At 45.6% G+C, this 18,245-nt stretch overlaps 1 long non-coding RNA gene across 1 annotated transcript; it reads left to right on the top strand.

Moving 5' to 3' along the window:
* The first annotated feature begins 1,443 nt into the window (after positions 1-1,443).
* LOC124100555 (uncharacterized) lies at positions 1,444-5,820 on the top strand. The gene is made up of 2 exons (XR_006854345.2): positions 1,444-1,509; positions 5,389-5,820. It is a non-coding gene; the product is annotated as an uncharacterized LOC124100555 (long non-coding RNA).
* Positions 5,821-18,245: the final 12,425 nt, after the last annotated feature.

Below are 18,245 nucleotides of genomic sequence, written 5' to 3'. Positions count from 1 at the left end.
GCTCTGGAGGTGGAGGCTAAGCTGCGCCCACGGCGGGTTTCTCTTCCCTACCTTGTTGCTAATTTTGGTCTCTGTGGCTTGGTCTTCCCCAGTCACAGCTTTCTGTGAAGTCCTCTTGCCCAACCCCCAGCCGGTGCTGAAAGTTGAGTGCCTCCCCGTGGGGCTCTTGGCTGAGTCTTCTAGCTCTTTCCTTCTGAGTAGTTCATTCCTCCCATGCGGTCCCTCCCACCCAGAACCCTGTGAGCATTACTTTCTCCTGGTGTGAACCCCCCAAAGAGAAGGAACAGAGTGGGTGAGTGACTTCCCTGAGTAGCTCAGGAAGAAGGTCTCTGTGGGCAGTCCCTTGGCGGCTACCTTGAGCAGAAGATGATAGAGGAGAGAATCCCAGGCCCATGACCTTCCCACTGGCCTTTGCTCTGTGCACACTGGCCTCTCTCCCCGTGTCTGGGGGTTGGCATCTTTCTGGGCATTTGTGTGCTCCCCACATGTCCACCCCGTCCCCGTCAGTGCCCACCAGCTGGCCAGTCTCCTCCACCACAGGGAAACGTCAGCCCTGCCGCCCGCTCCCTGGGCCTCTCTGACCCTTGCTGGGTGCAGCACCAGGTCCCTCCCGCCCCGAGGCCCTGTGCAGTCTCTCATGCTTCCGTCCTCCCTTCAGAGACGAGGACATGAGTCCAGAGGGTTCTCGTGACTCACTCAAGGTCACAGTCCTGGTAAGGTACAGAGCCGGGCTCCCAGCTCGGGGGGCTCGACTCTGAGCCCAGCGCCCTCCCCATCAGCAGCAGCACGGGTCAGGGGGTGGGGGGGACCGTGCTGTCTTCCCCTCTTCTGAGCCCCACGGGTGACACACACTGAGTGCCAACTCCGCTGGCCTCAGACCCAGCTTCCTCCATCCACTCAATACCCCTGGGCTGCGGCTGCTGCTTTATAGCCAAGGCAATGGAGGCCCAGAGAGGGGAGTGACTTGTCCAAGGTCACACAGAGCTGGTGGAGGTGGCAGATGACAGTGTGGAAGCGAGGTGTTCTACCTGCCTGGAAGAGATAGAGCCACCAGTCTGGGTTGGAGTCCCTGCTGTGGCCAGGCGACCTGGTGAAACCTCTCTCATTGCCTGGTTGTTTAGAGGCCAGGGAGACACACGGGGTGAAGCTTACTGTAGCTGATCCTGGGCCCAGAGTAGGGGCTCCGTCAATCTGTGTGCCTTAGAGCTAGGCTGGAAGCAAAGGGGACCCCCTGCTGGAGCTCAGCAGGCACCTCCTGGGCCCCTGGCAGCTCTGGGGCTCCCTTTCTTTAATCTCCTCCCTCTTTCCCACCAACGGGCACTCTCTGTCCCCCTCCTTATTGCATATCCATGGGTTTTCACCTCGGAAAGACCCTTCTGCCTAAATTCTTATCTGCTTCCTGTGGTTAATTTGGTCAGATTCTGTACATCTGTCTGAGTCATGGTCCACTCCTGGCTCTGCTGCCTCGGTACTGGGCTTCTCATGGCCTCCGTCCTGGCCCCCATGCAGGTGAGCTGCTCCTGTTCCACTCTGACCACCTGACTCTTCTTTGCCAAGCTGCTCTCATCCTCTGTGGCAGAGAAGGGTTCAATTTCCAAGCTTCCTCCGAGCACTCACTCTAAAGCCCAGTATCATTCTCAGCACTTTCCACGCATCATCTTATTTGACTGTGTGGTCAGGACCAAGTTAGTCATTGTTTCCTTTTAAGGGTTCAGAGAGGTTAAGGAATTTGTCTGAGGCAGCAAATGGTGGAGCCAGGGACTCAAAAACCATTTCGGGTTGACTCCAGATCCCAGGCTCTTAAACCCTCCTACGTGATTCTGTCCCGAAGCAGAGGGAAGGACAGACGAAAGTCCTTATTAGGGGGACAGTCTGAATGCCCCCTCACCCACTCAGTTGGAGGGGTGGAATTTGGGTCCTGAGTTCCCAGGTTGGCCAAGAAGGTGCCCTGGGATTTCCCAAAGACAGAAAAGGGCCAACCTACGTGGGAGGGAGGAAGAGTGAGTCTTCGGGGCCTGAGGAGTTCTCAGAACCGTGGCCTCCAGTGCTGGTCTAGCAGCTGGGAGGGTGCTCAGCTTCTCTGGGCCTGGTGCACACGGCTGGGGTTCATGTGCAGGCAAAGCTCTGAGGTGCTCTCTTTTTCTTTGCGCTCTGCCTTTAAGGACTCCCCCACCCTCAGCTGATGGGGAGACAGAGAAGAATAGCAGCCTGGGGGGGGGGGTCAGGGTGATGATGGATGCAGGCAAAGGGGACCTCTGGGAGCCAGAGAAAGGCCCTGCAGATGAGCTGCTATCCCCAAGGGCCACCAAATCTATGGCAGAGTGACCAGAGGTGGGAGAGCACTGGGTTCACATCTATACTCTGCCATTTCTGAGCTGGGCACCTCCAACAAATGTTCTCTGACCCTCAGTTTTGTGGTCTCTGAAATGGAAACACTTCCCCGGACTGTAGTGACCATGAGATGAAGGAACTTTGTAAAGCACATGGGGGGGGGGTGTCAGATGTCACATCCCAGCTTCCGGCTCACCTTTTCCTGCCACAAGTCTCCAAGAAGAATCCTCAGCGGCTGCGCTGGGAGCTGTGGGAGTCAAGGGCTCGATGCTCACTGAGCGGAGGTCTCTGGGCTCCATGTGGCTTTCCTCCAAAGGGGACCTGGGTGAGAGACGGAGGGTGACTGAGGACGACTCCCTGGGCTCAATTTAAAACAACCCAAGACAAACACAACACAACCCCCAAGAGGGAAGGGCCACAAGGTTTATTGGTGGGCTGTCAGGGACTTGAAATCCCAAAGACGCCACTTCTCTCTCAAATCTGGGAGATCCTAGAGTGGGGTGAAGAACACAGAGTCTAGATCCAGACTCCCGAGGTTTGCTTCTTGGCTTTATGACCCTCAAGAGCAGGAAGGGAACTTCAGTGTTTTCTTCTATTGCCCAGGGTCTTCTATTGGATCTTCTATTCCTCCGCCGTAAATAGCATCCGTATAATGTTATCAGTGTCTTCCTCCTGGGGACACAGGAGGGTAATGGGGGGTAAAGTATCTAGGGAGATGCACATGGAAACTGGGGTGGGGGGTAAGTGGTAGCTGCTGTGTTTCCGCTGCTGGGACACTGACTTGGAAAGGCCAGAAGGGCCTTCAGGGCTTCTCGGTGCCTGGTTTCCAGATGGGCAGCCCCAGCCGTAAGAGTCCCTTGCTGGGGTCCAGGAGAGGGGTGCATAGGCAGCCCACCGGCCCCCATCTCTGTTCCTTGTCTGTTGCACAATTGAGTTCCCCTGTGAGAGATGTTGGGATGAGTGTGGGGAGGAGGGAAGCTCTGCTGGTCTTATAAAAGTCGAAGGTCTAGATATCTATCCCAGGGATTCCCAAATTGCACCCACATCCCAGCCCATGAGGATCGTCTGACCATTTCCCCCGCTATGGGCGCCATGTTTGAAGAGTTTGGTCCACTCCAACTGCACAGGATTAGCAGTGGTGTGTGAGGCTTTAGTGTTGGTCAGGACAGACTTTTGGAACCCTTAAGATGATGAGCCTTCATTGCCTACTTCAGGGTTGTAAGGAAGACTCCCACCCGATAGGGTACCGTGTCTCCTGAAAACCTCTGTGAACCAGGAGCTGTGGCCTAACATCACTTGATTCCACAAGCATCCTTCCTTCCTTCCTTCCTTCCATTAAAAAAAAATGTTTTTAGATGTTGATGGACCTTTATTTTGTTCATTTGTTTATATTTGGTGCTGAGAATCGAACCCAGTGCCTCACACATGCTAGGCAAGCGCTCCCCCCGCACTGAGCCTCAGCCCCAGCCTCCTTCCTTCCATTTTAGGCTGAAAGATCATAGGCATGATGGTGGGGGACAGTGGGGTTGAGGGGCTGGTGTGGAGGGGGACAAGCCTGCTCACTGTCACTCACCTGAGCCTTATTTTTAGAGTCTTGGAGAAGATCTTCTTGCTCATGCTGGTAAAACGGCCTCGGCTCTTCTGAATGTTCATTGTTATTTGAGATTTATTCATTTGTTCCCTTTGTTTGTGGAGCTATGCAAGAAGATGATAATCGATGAGAAGTCACAGATGGAAAATTGAGTTAAACTATAAAAAATAAATTAAGCCAGGCACAGTGGGGCACACCTGTAAGCCTAACCTCGGCGGAGGCCGAGGCAGGAGGATCATGAATCCAAAGCCAGCTTCAGGCAATTTAGCTGGGACCTAAGCAACTTAGTGAGACCCTGTCTCTAAATAAAAGTATTAAAAAAGGGCTGGGGATGTGGCTCAGTGATTAAGCACACCTGGGTTCAATCCCTGGCACCAAAATCAATCAATCAATCAACACATGCATGGCCAAATTACTAAGATTACATAGATTTTATTGATAAGGTTTTTTTGATGAGCTCAATAATATACTGATTCAGAGAATTTCACTTTCTATCAAAAAATTAAAAGGACAAACTTTTCTTGAAGTATTGGTCGGCTTTTAATTATGAAATGTTTTATTTTTTCCTAAACCTTTTAAGTAATTGGCCTAGAACACAAAGGGTCTGTGTTTTATAAAGATAATTTTACTGGCTTCATGTTGTCTCTTATTAGGTCTTTGATTCCTTTACAAAGTCTTTTCACTAAGAGCCGTTTTTATTTTCTTTTATGACTATGCAACTATCTGTAATTGACTTTAAAATCTTTAGTCCATACATATTTTTTTTACAATGTCCTGTGATCCTATTTAACTAAGCATTTAAAACTTCCACACATGTTTAACAGCTCCCCGCAATCAAATTCTAAATTGTCTTTTTTAACCTCAAATTAACTATGAGAGTTTTAAGACGCTGAAGTATCTCAAAAGATTTTGTTTTCTTTTCTTATAGAAAGAGAGATGCATGAGGAGTCACTGTCAGATAATATGTGAGGCAGGGGCTCCCTAAGTTGTATTTGTTATTGATCTGAGCATTCCAGGGATTGTATGAAACTCCTGGGAACCCAATATGTCCTAGTGTAATGGTGTCATGTAATTCTAATTATTGAGTTAAAATGTTATATGTCATTAAAGTGATCAAATCTGTCAGCCGCATGATATAAAATTGCAGGACAATCTTGAAAAAGACTGATAAGTACTCTCTTCTGATAACTTTAAGACCATCCTATCGGACCGGGTCAGAATTTCCAAAGCTCTCATGGAAAATTTAGACCCATGTGATGGATCCAAGGCACTGCTAGCAAATATCAAGCAAAACAAAAATTAATTGTATGAACTGAACACCATAATTATCATTTTTTAAATGACTTTTTGTTTAAAGCCTTGTTGATCCTTTAATGTCTTTATTTTCTTGATCTAGGGAAACTTTTTTCCTCTTTTCTAGTGAGCTGTCTAGAACTTAATTGGGTAAAATATTCTTTTGTAAACAGGTTAGACAATATGGAGGACTTGGCCATTGGCCACTTGAGCCCACCATCATGGGATGACCTCACACCTGTTGAAAGGATTGATGAGATCACCTTTACTGCACCTTTGTTCCAGAAACCACTCCAACTCGATAGATAGCCAAGCGCACCCCCTAGCTCACTGAGACGATGAACAGCAGCAGGGAAATTGTTGAAGCACATGGACACGGAGACCAGGCCTGCAGGATCCCTGAGCAGAAAAAACCAGTTAGGCCTCTGAGTGACCTTAACCTTGCTTAATTGGGAAATGTAAACAAAACTTAACTTGAGTCGTTTCTGGTAAATACTCAATGTTAGATAGAAACAGTACCTAACCTCAGCCAATCCTAGGCAGCCCATGAACAGGAGATCCTGTGACTTGGAATTTCAACCATGTAAATAAACCAAAAGAAGGCAGTTTTGTAACTGTGGCCTCAAATCATTTTTAATTCTCTTCTGCTTTTTCCCTCATCAATACTTGTCTGAGGCTTTTGTCATCACAACCCTGAACTTTGGATGGTCTGAAATTTCCTAATTTTGTCATCACAACCCTGAACTTTGGGTGGTCTGGAATTTCCTAATTTCCTTCTCAACTTTCCTTCTCTTTAACATCTTATTGGGCTCAGTTTACTTCTCAACAAGCAGGGAGCCATCTGTTTTGATTTAGCTAGTTGCACAGCATTCACGGTGTCTCCCAGAGGTATATATTCACACATCAACCTAGTCCTACCAAAGCATGCTCAGAAACAGCAGCTACGGGAGAGCCTTAGGTAAACTCACTATGCATCACACATGTTCTTTGAGGTAACATGGAAACAGGTACCTAGGCGGAGAGGTGGTCATATACTCAGACACATGTATGCATCCAAAAACACATAATAAGAGGTATGCACACACATGCACTTGCATATGGGTACCTACTAATTGTGCTAGTCAGCTTTCTGTCACTATAATGAATACCTGACATAATAAACTTATAAAAAGGAAAGGTTTGTTTGGGCTTACCATCTTAGAGCTTCCAGTTCATAATGGGTTGGTGCCATGGCTTTGGGTGAAGCAGCACATCAGGTTGGCAGTTTGTGATGAGGTAAAAGCACACACCTCATGGCCACGTAGCAAAAGAAAAAGAGAGGAAAGACAGGGGTCCTATAGTCCCCTTCAGGGGCACGCCCCCAATCGCCTAAAGACCTCCCACTAGGCCCCGCCTCTTAAAGGTTCTATCACCTTTAGGTAGCAGCTCTCTGGGGACTAAGTCTCTAACATGTGGGCCTTTGGTGGCCCACACTGAATGAAAAGAACTTTCCCACAGCCCATTGTGACCAGCTCTGTCTTTGGAAGAAATTTACTGAAAGAAAAATTAAAGCAATAATAGGATACAATTTCATTCTTATTATGTTGTCAAAAAAGGAATGGCATAAGAGCCCTTGGTGCTGGAGGCCCGATGTTGTCAATTGGGCATATTTATATGGCTACCGACAGAGCTAATGGCTACATTCCTTTTAGAAATGTTTTTCCTTTGTGTTCCCATGGCCAGGGGTGTGCCCGTGTCCTCTTTTCCTAGAATTCCTCTTCTAGGAAGTTAATCTGAAGAAAACATCACAAGTAGAAAACGGGACTTATAGAAAAGCACTCAGAACAGTGTTATTTAGAAATAACCAGCTAAATGTCTATAATTGCATTATGTCACCTCCATCGGATGAAATATTTTCCAGTCATTACCATGGCAATTATGGAAATTAAGAAGCAAAATCACAGAAAAACACTCACAAGGCAGTCAGTGTGAAAAGAACACACGATTGATTTTGTGTTCGGGGTGATCGGGACAGTAAAAAGGTTTTTCTACAAAGAGAGAAATCGTGAAAGTCGAGAAACAAACAGTTCTTGGTTGTGATGCAATCATTATTGATTTGACTTGGTGTTTTTTTTTTTTTTGCATGTACTTTAATGTTGTCAAGATGATTTTCAATTCCTAAATATATATCTGTAATATAAAAGCCAAGTCAAATCTAAGTTGGCCCTTCACCGACCCACTTCTGCATCAGACTTAAGGACCCACGTGTGTGAGGGCAGACACAGACTAATGTGTAGAATAATACATGAGTGCACTTGAGTGAGCAAGCCTCCCTCCCGGACTCCACCTATGGGACTCTTACGTGACCAACTACACAGTGACCACAGCTCTCCATGGGCCTGCGCCTCAGCTCACTATTCTGCCCAGACCCAACATGCCATATGTCCAGATCACTACTGACCTGAGGACGAGTCCTCCCAGACAGAGGAATCTCCTTCCTAGATGCTAAGATGACTCTTGGTGGAAAGAGTCGTCTAGAAGTCAGGCCAGAGGATAAGTCCTTGCTTCTGCATCAACTCTCTCTGTGACCTTTGGCTAAAATAGTGAATAATCATTTTAAATTTGTTGGGCATCATGGTAGGTTCTCTATATCAGTGGTTCTCAAGCTGTAGGCACAAAGACAGGGCATAGCAAACCTGTTAATACAGAGATCACTGGGCCTTGTTCTCAGAGTTTAAGTCGCAGTAGAGCCCAAGAGCTTGTATTTGTAACAAGTCCCCAGGAGGTGCTGCTGCTGCTGCCGGCACACTCCCGAAAGCCACTGCTCACCCACACTGTCGCGTTGCTCATCATGGTCTTGCAAAAGAAGTGCCTTAAATAGCCTGCCTCTGGGAGCCTGGAGAAATGGGATGGGTTGGCCAGTCACTGAACCACCTTGGTTTCATTGTGTGTAAGAGGAGTACCAAGATCCCCTGCTTCTCTTGCAAGAGCTAAAGGCTACTATGGCTGTGAAAGGGACAGCCCAGATACTATAGAGTTTGCTCTTATGGATAGACCTGCACACACATACAGGGTGGCGGGGGGTGGGTGGAGAGGGAGAGACCCCTCTATTGTGGAGACCAACTGACCAACTTCTCCTTGGAACATGAACCATCCACAGAAGTCAGTCCTCTGCCTGCTCGTTTTCATCAGTGAGAACACGCTGACTCAGAGGTAGCCTGCATAGTTTCTGCCATCAGCAGGAATGCTCAGCAAAGTGACAGGCACTGCTGGTGACTTTGCAAGGCACACCACCGTTTGTGGTCTGAGGCTTATCACCTCCATCCACGGTGTGCGTGGATGAGCTGGGTACTCTGAGGGTTGCATAGAAGTGACAGGAAATGTCAGTTGTTTGATGAGGTCTTTGACCTTTCTTGTGGTACCCAGAGGGGAGGTTCCGTTCAGTGCCTCCTAGCCGAGCACAAGGCAATCCCAAGTCTGTGATGGGGGCCCTCCGGATGCTCTCAAGGGAGACGAATCTTAGAGCTGCTACTTTGATGCTGTGGGTGCACCAGTCCTTTGGGTGCACCTCAGTTTTCTCATCTGTAGTATGGGGAGAGGGACGCCATCCCTCACTGGGTGGTCCTAGGGTCCAGTAGGCCAGTGTCTGTTCAGAGCATGGCTTGGTGCCTGACAGAATTTCCTGGAACTTGATGAGGTGGCTCAACTTTTTCTAAAGAAGGGTAAAAGTCTGCATGCTTCTAGGATGCTTTCAGTTTAAATGCAACCACAGAGGGGGATTTACATCACCAGACACCAGGACTTGTTCTGAGTGGCAGGTCAACATTGGATTGACCAAGTTGACCAATGAAATGAAAAGTGAAAGTTCAGGATCAGAGCCACGTGTGCATGAAGCGGTGGTGTGTGACACAGTTTCTCATGTTAGATCAGAGGGGACAGGAGGGACAGATCAAAGGCGAGGCCTGGAGAAATTGCAATCTGTAAAAAAAAAAAAAGGTCAAATTGGATCCATACATTCTACAGCACACAAAGAAGATCAATTCCAGATGGTTTAATGGTCGAAGGATGTCTTAAAAAGTTTTAAAAAGAAAATCTTGATGGATTTTTTTTTTGTAAATCTTAGGGAATATATTTTAGCCTTGTGTCTTTAAATAAAGCAAAAGTGTTGATGTAAAAGAAATGGCTGACAAATTTGTACCTAAAGGACGAGTTTTCTTGCTTTAAAAGACAACCCGAAAACAAGTTACAAATCAGAGAATCTGTCATGATGCACATACCTACAGGTTTAGTACAAGAGAATATGAAGAGCTCCTCCCTCTCCATCGGATGCTGTGTTCTTGTTTAAAATGATTCAGAATATGTTTTCCCACACCACTGACTCTGGGCTTAGCCACATTTTTTCCCTGAGCCAATAGATACTAGTAGAGAGGACATGTGTCATAGCCTGGCAGAAGTTTGGAAAGCATTGCAAATCTCTGCCAACACTTTCTCATGGATTCTTTGCCAGGAGAATAACACATCCTCAGCAAAAGCTGTTCCTTACCCCAAGCCCAGGAATAGGGAAGATTTGACCCAGCCCACAGCTTGGAGCCAAGATGCAATGGGATCGCACACTTGGGAGCAAGATAGCCATGTTTCTTGATGGAAGTCATGGATATTTTGGGGCTGCTTGTTATTGTAGCAAAAGCATACTAACACAGAGATTAATGCCTAGAAGTGAGTGTTACTCTAATTAGATGTATAATTTTGGCTTTGGGGCTAAGTGGCAGGCAGCAAGATCATTTCTACACAGGATTGGAAAAATGGTAACCTACATAAAGCAGTACTATAACATTTGGTAAAACCGTCACATGTCTAACTTGGAAGGCAGAAAATAAAACTACTGAATCTGAGGCTTTGGGAGAAGAGGTTTAGAGACCAAATGTTGTTGTGTGTGTTAATGGATGCTAGCTGCGCTGTGTTGCAAGAAGTGCTACGAGAAAGATGACATCAGCAAAAGAACTGGCTCATTTGCAAACGAAACTGAAAGGAATCAGAGAATCTAGGCATTCTAGGGCATACAGGATTTGAAAGATGCAATCATCTCTTCTTTCTCACCTTTGAAGTTTGTAAAATATTCTCAAAATAAGACATAGCTTTAGAGCACAGATCAAATCAAAGCATGGTTATTAACACTCAACCTGGTGGCCAGGACCAAATCCAGGGCATGAGGTCACCGTCTTTGATAAGACCTCTGATAAGAAGAATATCTTCCTAGGAAATCCTGTTATTTGGATAAAAAGGCTCACGGGTAAGAGATGGTCTCATAAAACCTGATGGTATTCAAGTGCTTGAGGTCACATCTAGAGAGCAAGGCCTTTGTACAAATAAACTGTGGGTTTGGCTACTGATAGTTCAAAAGCAGTCTCTGAAGCCAGGCATGGTGGAGCATAGCTTTCATCCCAGCGACTTGGGAGGCTGAGGCAGGAGGATTGCAATTTTGAGGCCAGCCTCAGCAACTTAGTGAGACCCTGTCTTAAAGTAAAAAATAAAGAGGGCTGGGATGGGGCTCAGTGGTGAAGTGCCCCCTGGGTTCCATTCCTGGTACCCAAACAAAACAAGTCTCTAGGAGTGTTACATTACTGAAAGCGCTGCCCATCTGGATTGAATAAGACTGATTTTTCAGCACATAAAATGATCAGGAGCCCATGCATTCAACAGGAAACAGGCTGATGCTGCCGATAAGCAAAACAGAGACAATCAAGAGAAAAGTGGCAAAGACAGGGGGGGACGTCTCACAGAAGAGGAAATACAGCTGACAGACACAACTGTGTAACAGCGAATGTTCCAACCCAGCAAGCCCACCTCTTCAGATACACTTAATGAAACTCGTGCAGACTTACGATCGTCATCTTTAAGAGTGCTTATTACTGTTTCCCATGGCAGAAATTTAGAAAAAGCTCAAATATCCATAAAAAGAATGTAAATGAACAAGATGTCTCATGGCTTGCTCAATGGAATATTATACAACATTGAAAACACATGAACTTCAGTGATACTCAGTAGGAGTAACAAAGTATTACTCAACAAAAATCCTTGGGGACAGCATGATACCCATTTTATAAAGTAAAAATACATATAGTCAGACCTCTATATCTAGGCTCCTGTAACCCATTGCATTCAAACCACCGTGAATTGAAAATATTTTTAAAAATTCCATCAATTCTGAACATGTACAACTTTTTTTTCTGGTTATTGTTCTATTAATAATACAGTATAACGACTATTTACATATACTTTGTATTAGGTATTAAAAGCTACCTAGAGATGACTTAAAATCCCTGGGAGGATTGCCCAGGGGATATGCAAATGTATGCCATTTGACATAAGGGAATTGAGCATATTCAGATTTTAGGGGTTCCTGGAGACAATCTCCCGAGGACCCCGAGGGATGACTCTACATGTAGAAGCGTACACTGACTATATTATAGAGAAAAGGAAGTGAGGGAATTTGAGATATTGGTCACCCTGGGTTGGGGGACTTGGGGAAAATCTGGTTAGACTTAGTTCTTCTCAAAGCCTTAGCTCTTGTCTTGAATAATGGGTCACAGAGATTTGTGCAATTCTTAAAAACCACTAAAAATGTCAAAAGAGACGTTTGTTCCTCAAAGCCATATAGTATTAGAGCTAAAAGTGTCTTTAGAAGTTAGTTTGTCCTGTTCCCTAACTTCTCATGGGAGAAATCTGAGGCCCAGATGGGTAGGAGTGACGGACCCAAATCACCTAACAGGTGCCCGCCTGGAATAGCCCATCCCACGGATCCAGGGGGTTAGACTTGTTCCCCTCAGGATCCAGGGAGTCTGATTGATAGGAACTGGAGTGTAAGCACTTCACACACCCTGCTCCTGCCTGGGGCAACTCTGATCTCTTACACCACGCCTAAGTGACAACCCTCCCTCCATTGCCCACCCCCCCATCCTCCTGCCTGTGGGTCCTGTCCCACCTTTGACCACATCCCTTCGTCATTCCTTGAATTTCACTGTGCATCTGCTGACCTCGGCCACTAAAGACTGCTTTGCCCGTGAGCAGGCTGCGGGGGGCGGGTGACCAGGGAGTCTGTCAGCCATGATTGACAGGAACTGGAGTGTAAGCACCTCACACACCCTGCTCCTGCCTGGGGCAACTCAGGAGTGTGTCCCACACTGTTTCCTACCACCCAGCCCACATCGGGCTTCCTGGAAAACATGGTTTTTTTTTTTTTATTAAGGGCTTCCCTTCCCTCTCTTGCTCCCACACTTATTTCTTCTGCATCTCCCAGAGAAACTGCTTTCATTTAAATCTTTGTCTCAGCATCTTATTCAGGGGGCAGCATAAGCTAAAATACACTTGGCCTTTGTGCCTGCCATTCTCTCTGCCTAGAATGTTCCATCTGTCTGTTTTCATAGCTTCTTGTCATTCAGGTCCCAGCTTGACTGCAAACTCATTAATCTCTCCTATAGTCAGATCTGTGCACTATGTTTCCTTCATTGACTTATCTGATTGGAAATCATCTAGTTTATATATTAGCTTGCTTGGAAGTTATGTCTTTCTCACAAGGTATAAGGTTTACAAGGACAAGTGCCAGATGTATTTAGTTCTCAGCCTAGAAGAGTGCCCAGCACATAGTAGGCATCTTTTAAGTATCTGCTGACTTAATCAATGAGGGATTCTTGCTGGAAGGGCTGTCAAATACCGCATCAGAAGTAAGATTTGCTGTAGCTGGGTGAGTCCGTGCATATCTGATCAGCCGGTGATTGCTGGCATGTAATGGACACTGCTTTTATGTTTTTGAGTGGTTGATTCCCCTTAGTGGGTTTAATCTGCTTCCAAGTACTTTTAAGTGCTCACAATTGCTCTGCTAATTATAAATCCCAATAAACTCGCCATTAAAGCATATCTTCTAAATACCTTTTACCGATAAAACCGTTAAAAGGAATTATACATGGTTGAAAGTAAGAGAAACACATTTGTTTAATAATAGTCTTAAATTCAGCCTGCCTTTCTGTTGATGTGCTTGAATTAGGAAGGCCAGATTGCCTTTACCTGCTTACTTATTTTTACAGGTCAGACGGTGGCAGAGGTTTGCTCAGGAAAATATCCGTGGGAAGACTCCAACTGATCTCACAGCGTGGCCTTTTACCTGTCCTATGTTCACTTTGCATGAATCTGCTTCAACATGGGGCTGCAGGTCTCTTGGACTTGCAGGGTGGTGGCTGGGGAGAAAAGGTTATGTATTTAAAGAGTGATGTCCAGATGTCGGTGATGATGGCCTTCCTAGTAGGAGAAAAGAAGACAGAGTCATCACCAATGACATTTTAAATATTCAGCTCAGGGGGGGGGGCTGTTTTGCTCGGAGCATTTGGGTGGGGTCCTGTCTGTGTGTCCTTAATCTCACTGAGCCTTGGTTTCCTCACACTTGGGACAGTTTGGTAATATCAATTCCATACTTTGTTGTGAGTCTCAAAGCTATAAATGGGTACAAGGGATTGAGCAAGCCATCAATACCGTGACCATATAAAAGACTATTATTATGATCCCAAGTCACTGCTCCCTCCTTGGAAGTCAGCCCTGTCAGACAGACAGGGGAGGTAACTCTCCGGTGAAGCTGTAACTTTGAGACCCCCCCGAAACTATCTGAATGTTACGAAGAAAGCAGAGGACGGTCTTCTTGCAGTTGGGATGACACATTGTGGGAAAGGCAGGATTTGGGGGTGCCTGGAAGATGGTGCAGACGTGGGGAATGGTCTGGGGATCTCAGAGTCCAGCCAAGAGAGCAGCAAGGGAACTAATAGATTACATTGTGAGGTGGGGTGTGTTTCTGCAGAGAGATGGGCAGAGTGCCTGGCATTGGGAAGGGAGGGAGGTTGGGGAGGAGGTGGAGGAGGCCTTGGGGAGCCATCTTGACACGGAAGAGTGGCCGCCCACCGGGTGATGAAACAGCGTGGAGATCGTTCCCTCTAGCCAGGGAACATGTGTAAAGACCTGGGTGTGTTGGGCGGAAGGGCGTGTCATTCCATCCAGGGACTAGGGTCTCATTACATTGGTAGATATTTAGAGAGCTATATATGGAATCGCAGGTGGTGTAGGATGTTGCCCGACTGGTAGGAACCTTGCCAGGTAAGTTAAGCTGTTGGGCAGCAGCCAGGAGCACGCTGTACCGAGAGGTGGTGCTGAGCGCTGGCTGTCTGGAGGCAGTTTGCATTTGAATCCACTTCCCCAGGGACTAGCTCAGTGACCTTTGGACAATGTGCCTTCTCCGTGCCTCGGTTTCCTCATCTGTGAAATGGGAGCTAAGAATAATATCTGCTTTCAGAGCTGTGAGGAAGATTAGACAGTTAACAAGCATGGATTGCTTAGAGAAGGGCCTAGAATACAAGAAGCATTCAACCAGCGCGAGCTCTTAGCTACTGTTATCCCTCACAGGCTAGGGGGGCATCAAAAGTAAGGGACGAAATTTCAGACCAATATCCTTGATGAGCATTGATGCAAAAATTCCAATAAAATTCTGGCAAATTGCATACAAAAACATATTTAAAAAAAAATAGTACACCATGATCAGGTGGGGTTCATTCCAGAGATGCAAGTTTGGTTCAACATACAGAAGTCAATAAACATAATTCATCACATAGATAGACTTAAAGATAAGAATCATATAATTATATCAATTGGTGCAGAGAAAACATTTGACAAAATACAGCACCCTTCCATGTTCAAAACACTAGAAAAACTAGGGATAGTAGGAACATACCTCAACATTGTAAAAGCCATCTATGCTAAACCCAAGGCCAACATCATTCTAAACGGAGAAAAATTGGAAGCATTCCCTCTAAAAACTGGAACAAGACAAGGATGGCCTCTTTTACCACTTCTATTCAACATGGTCCTTGAAACTCTGGCCTGAGCAATTAGACAGATGAAAGAAATTAAGGGTATGTGGATAGGAAAAGAAGAACTCAAACTATCATTATTTGCTGATAATTCTATACTTAGAGGATGCAAAAAAGCCCACCAGAAAACTTCTAGAATTTATTAATGAATTCAGCAAAGTAGTAGTATATAATATCAATGCCCATAAATCAACTGTATTTCTATTCATCAATGATGAATCCTCTGAAAGAGAAATCAGGAAAACTACCCATTCACAATAGCCTCAAAAAAAAAAAAAAAAAACCTACTTGGGAATCAACTTAACAAAAGAGGTGAAAGACCTCTACAATGAAAACTACAGAACACTAAAGAAATAAATTGAAGAAGACCTTAGAAGATGGAAAAATTTCCCATGCTCTTAGATAGGAAGAATTGTCAAAATGGCCATACTACCCAAAGCACTATACAGATTCAATACAATTTCAATTAAAAGCCCAATATCATTCCTTATAGAAATAGAAAAAGCAATCATGAAATTCATTTGGAAAAATGATAGGACCTAGAATGGCCAAAGCAATTCATAGCAAGAAAAGGGAAGCAGGAGACATCACAATACAAGACCTTAAATTATACCACAGAGCTACAGTAACAAAAACAGCATGGTATTGGCACCAAAATAGACATGTAGAGCAATGGTACAGAATACAAAACACAAAGACAAGCTCACATAAATACAGTTATTTCATATTAGAGAAAGGTGCCAAAAGCATACAGTGGAGAAAAGATAGCCTCTTCAACAAGTGATGCTGGGAGAACTGGAAATCCATTTGCAGCAAAATGAAAATAAACCCCCATCTCTCAAAAATGTATAAAACTCAACTCAAAGTGGATTAAGGACTTAGAAATTAGCCCAGAGACCTGCACCTAAGAGAGGAAAAAGTAGGCCCAAATCTTCATCATGTTGGATTAGACTTCCTCAACAAGATTCTTAAAGTGAAAGAAATAAAACTAAGAAATTAATAAATGGGGTGGACCCAAACTAAAATGCTTCTTCTCAGCAAAAGAAACAATCAATGAGGTGAACAGAGAGCCTACATTTTGGGAGCAAATTTTTGCCAACCACATGTTTAGATAGAGCACTAATCTCCAGGATATATAAGGAACTCAAAAAACTTAACAACAAAACAGACAAACAACACAATCAATAAATGGGCTAAGGAGCTGAACATATACTTCTCAGAAGAAGATATACATTTGATCAACAAATATATGAAAAAATGTTCAACATCTCTAGTCATTAGAGAAATGCAAATCAAAACTACTCTAAGATTTTGTCTCATGCCAGTCAGAATAGCAGTTATCAAGAATACAGACAACAATAAATGTTGGTGAGGATGTGGGGAAAAGACACATTCATACATTCTTGGCGGGACTGCAAATTGGTGCAACCAATATGGAAAGCAGTATGGAGATTCCTTAGAAAACTTGGAATGGAACCACCATTTGACCCAGCTATCCCACTCCTCGGTCTATACCCAAAGGACTTAAAATCAGCATACTACAGGGACACAGCCACATCAATGTTCACAGCAGCTCAATTCACAATAGCTAGAATGTGGAACCAACCTAGATGCCCTTTAATAGATGAATGGATAAAGAAACTGTGGTATATATACACAATGGAATATTACTCAGCATTAAAAGAGAATAAAATCATGGCATTTGCAGGTAAATGGATGGAGTTGGAGAATGTCATGCTAAGTGAAGTAAGCCAATCCCCCCAAACCAAAGGCTGAATGTTCTCTCTGATAAGTGGATGCTGATCCATAATGGGGTCGGGGGTGGGAAGGCATGGAAAAAATGGAGGAACTTTGATTGGGCACAGGGGAGGAAGGGTAGGGAGGGAGCATGGGGGCAGGAAAGATGGTGGAATGAGATGGACATCATTATCCTAGATACATGTATGACTGCACATATGGTGTGACACTACATCGTGTACAACCATGGAAATGCCAAGTTGTGCTGCAGTTGTGTACAATGAGTCCAAATACATTCTGCTGTCATATATACCTAACTTAAAAACACACACTTAAATAACATTTAAAATACATATTATCATTATTTTAAGTGAATATTAATTATGGGTATTAGCACTCAAAAAAAAAAAAAGTAAGGGGTGGACAGAGGAGGAGCCCGTACTGGGTTTGGGGGTAACAGAGGTTGGAGGGAAACCAGGAGTGCCACATGCTGCAGGAGCCGTGGCCAGGGAATGTTTATGGAAGGACGTGGGCCAGTGGGTCAGGGATCCTTGCGAGATCAGGCAAGATGATGGGCTATCTCCATCGCTGGGCTAGAAAGAGAGGCCAGGCAGAGGCCGTGGTGGCAGGGGCGAGGGGTGGAGGTGGCATTGCTGATAACCTTCTGCTTCACCCATGCCCCAGCCAGCCAGCAGCCTCCATTGAGGCTCATGCCCTTTTTATCAGCTGAGCAGGAAAGAAATTAGCATCTCTAACTTACAGATGAGGATGCACATGCAGATGAGTTGGGAGAAAAGCCAGGCTACAATCCCCTCCCTTTCCGGGGCGCTGGCATGACTGTGCACAACAGGAGGTGAAGCAAGAGGTAAGGGGTGCCCAGGGCCACCCTCCCACCCTCGGCTGCACCACAGCAGGAGAGCAGGCGACGGAGGTGGAAGGAGGGGGTGGCAGAAGAGAGTGGTGATTAATGACTCCTTTAATTGGTCCTAACCTAGGCCAGGCGCTGGGCCAGGTGCCCAACACATTGAGTCACGCTGATCTCTTGAGTGGTAGGAGAAACTTACGATGGAAAGTAGCCCTAGCTAGAGACAGTGGGCAGGACGGAAGTGTCCTCTCCGCCGTCCCTCCTCTGTCATCTCAGCCTGGCCAGCAGCAGCTGGGGCCTTTTGATTCTGCTGGGGGAAACGGCAGGGGGAGGGTATGACAGGAAGGTCATCGTGTCACATGGAGTGAGGTTTGTGGAAAATGTAATAGGTCCCTCTGCCTCATTTAGGAAACGTCTTCATGTCAAGGACTTGGAAACAATGATAAGACCATAGTGGTGGGACTTTGGAAAGTCCTTCCAAGCCAGGGCAGCAGGGGGCACGGGGTGCAGTGGGAGGTTCCAGGAAGTGCCCAGATCGATGTCT

This window comes from Marmota monax, unplaced genomic scaffold, assembly GCF_021218885.2.
Source record: "Marmota monax isolate L192 unplaced genomic scaffold, Marmota_monax_Labrador192_F-V1.1 WCK01_AAM20220418_F8-fsc00317, whole genome shotgun sequence".
Classification (NCBI taxonomy): domain Eukaryota; kingdom Metazoa; phylum Chordata; class Mammalia; order Rodentia; family Sciuridae; genus Marmota; species Marmota monax.
This window is presented reverse-complemented; position numbering and strand designations above follow the sequence as displayed.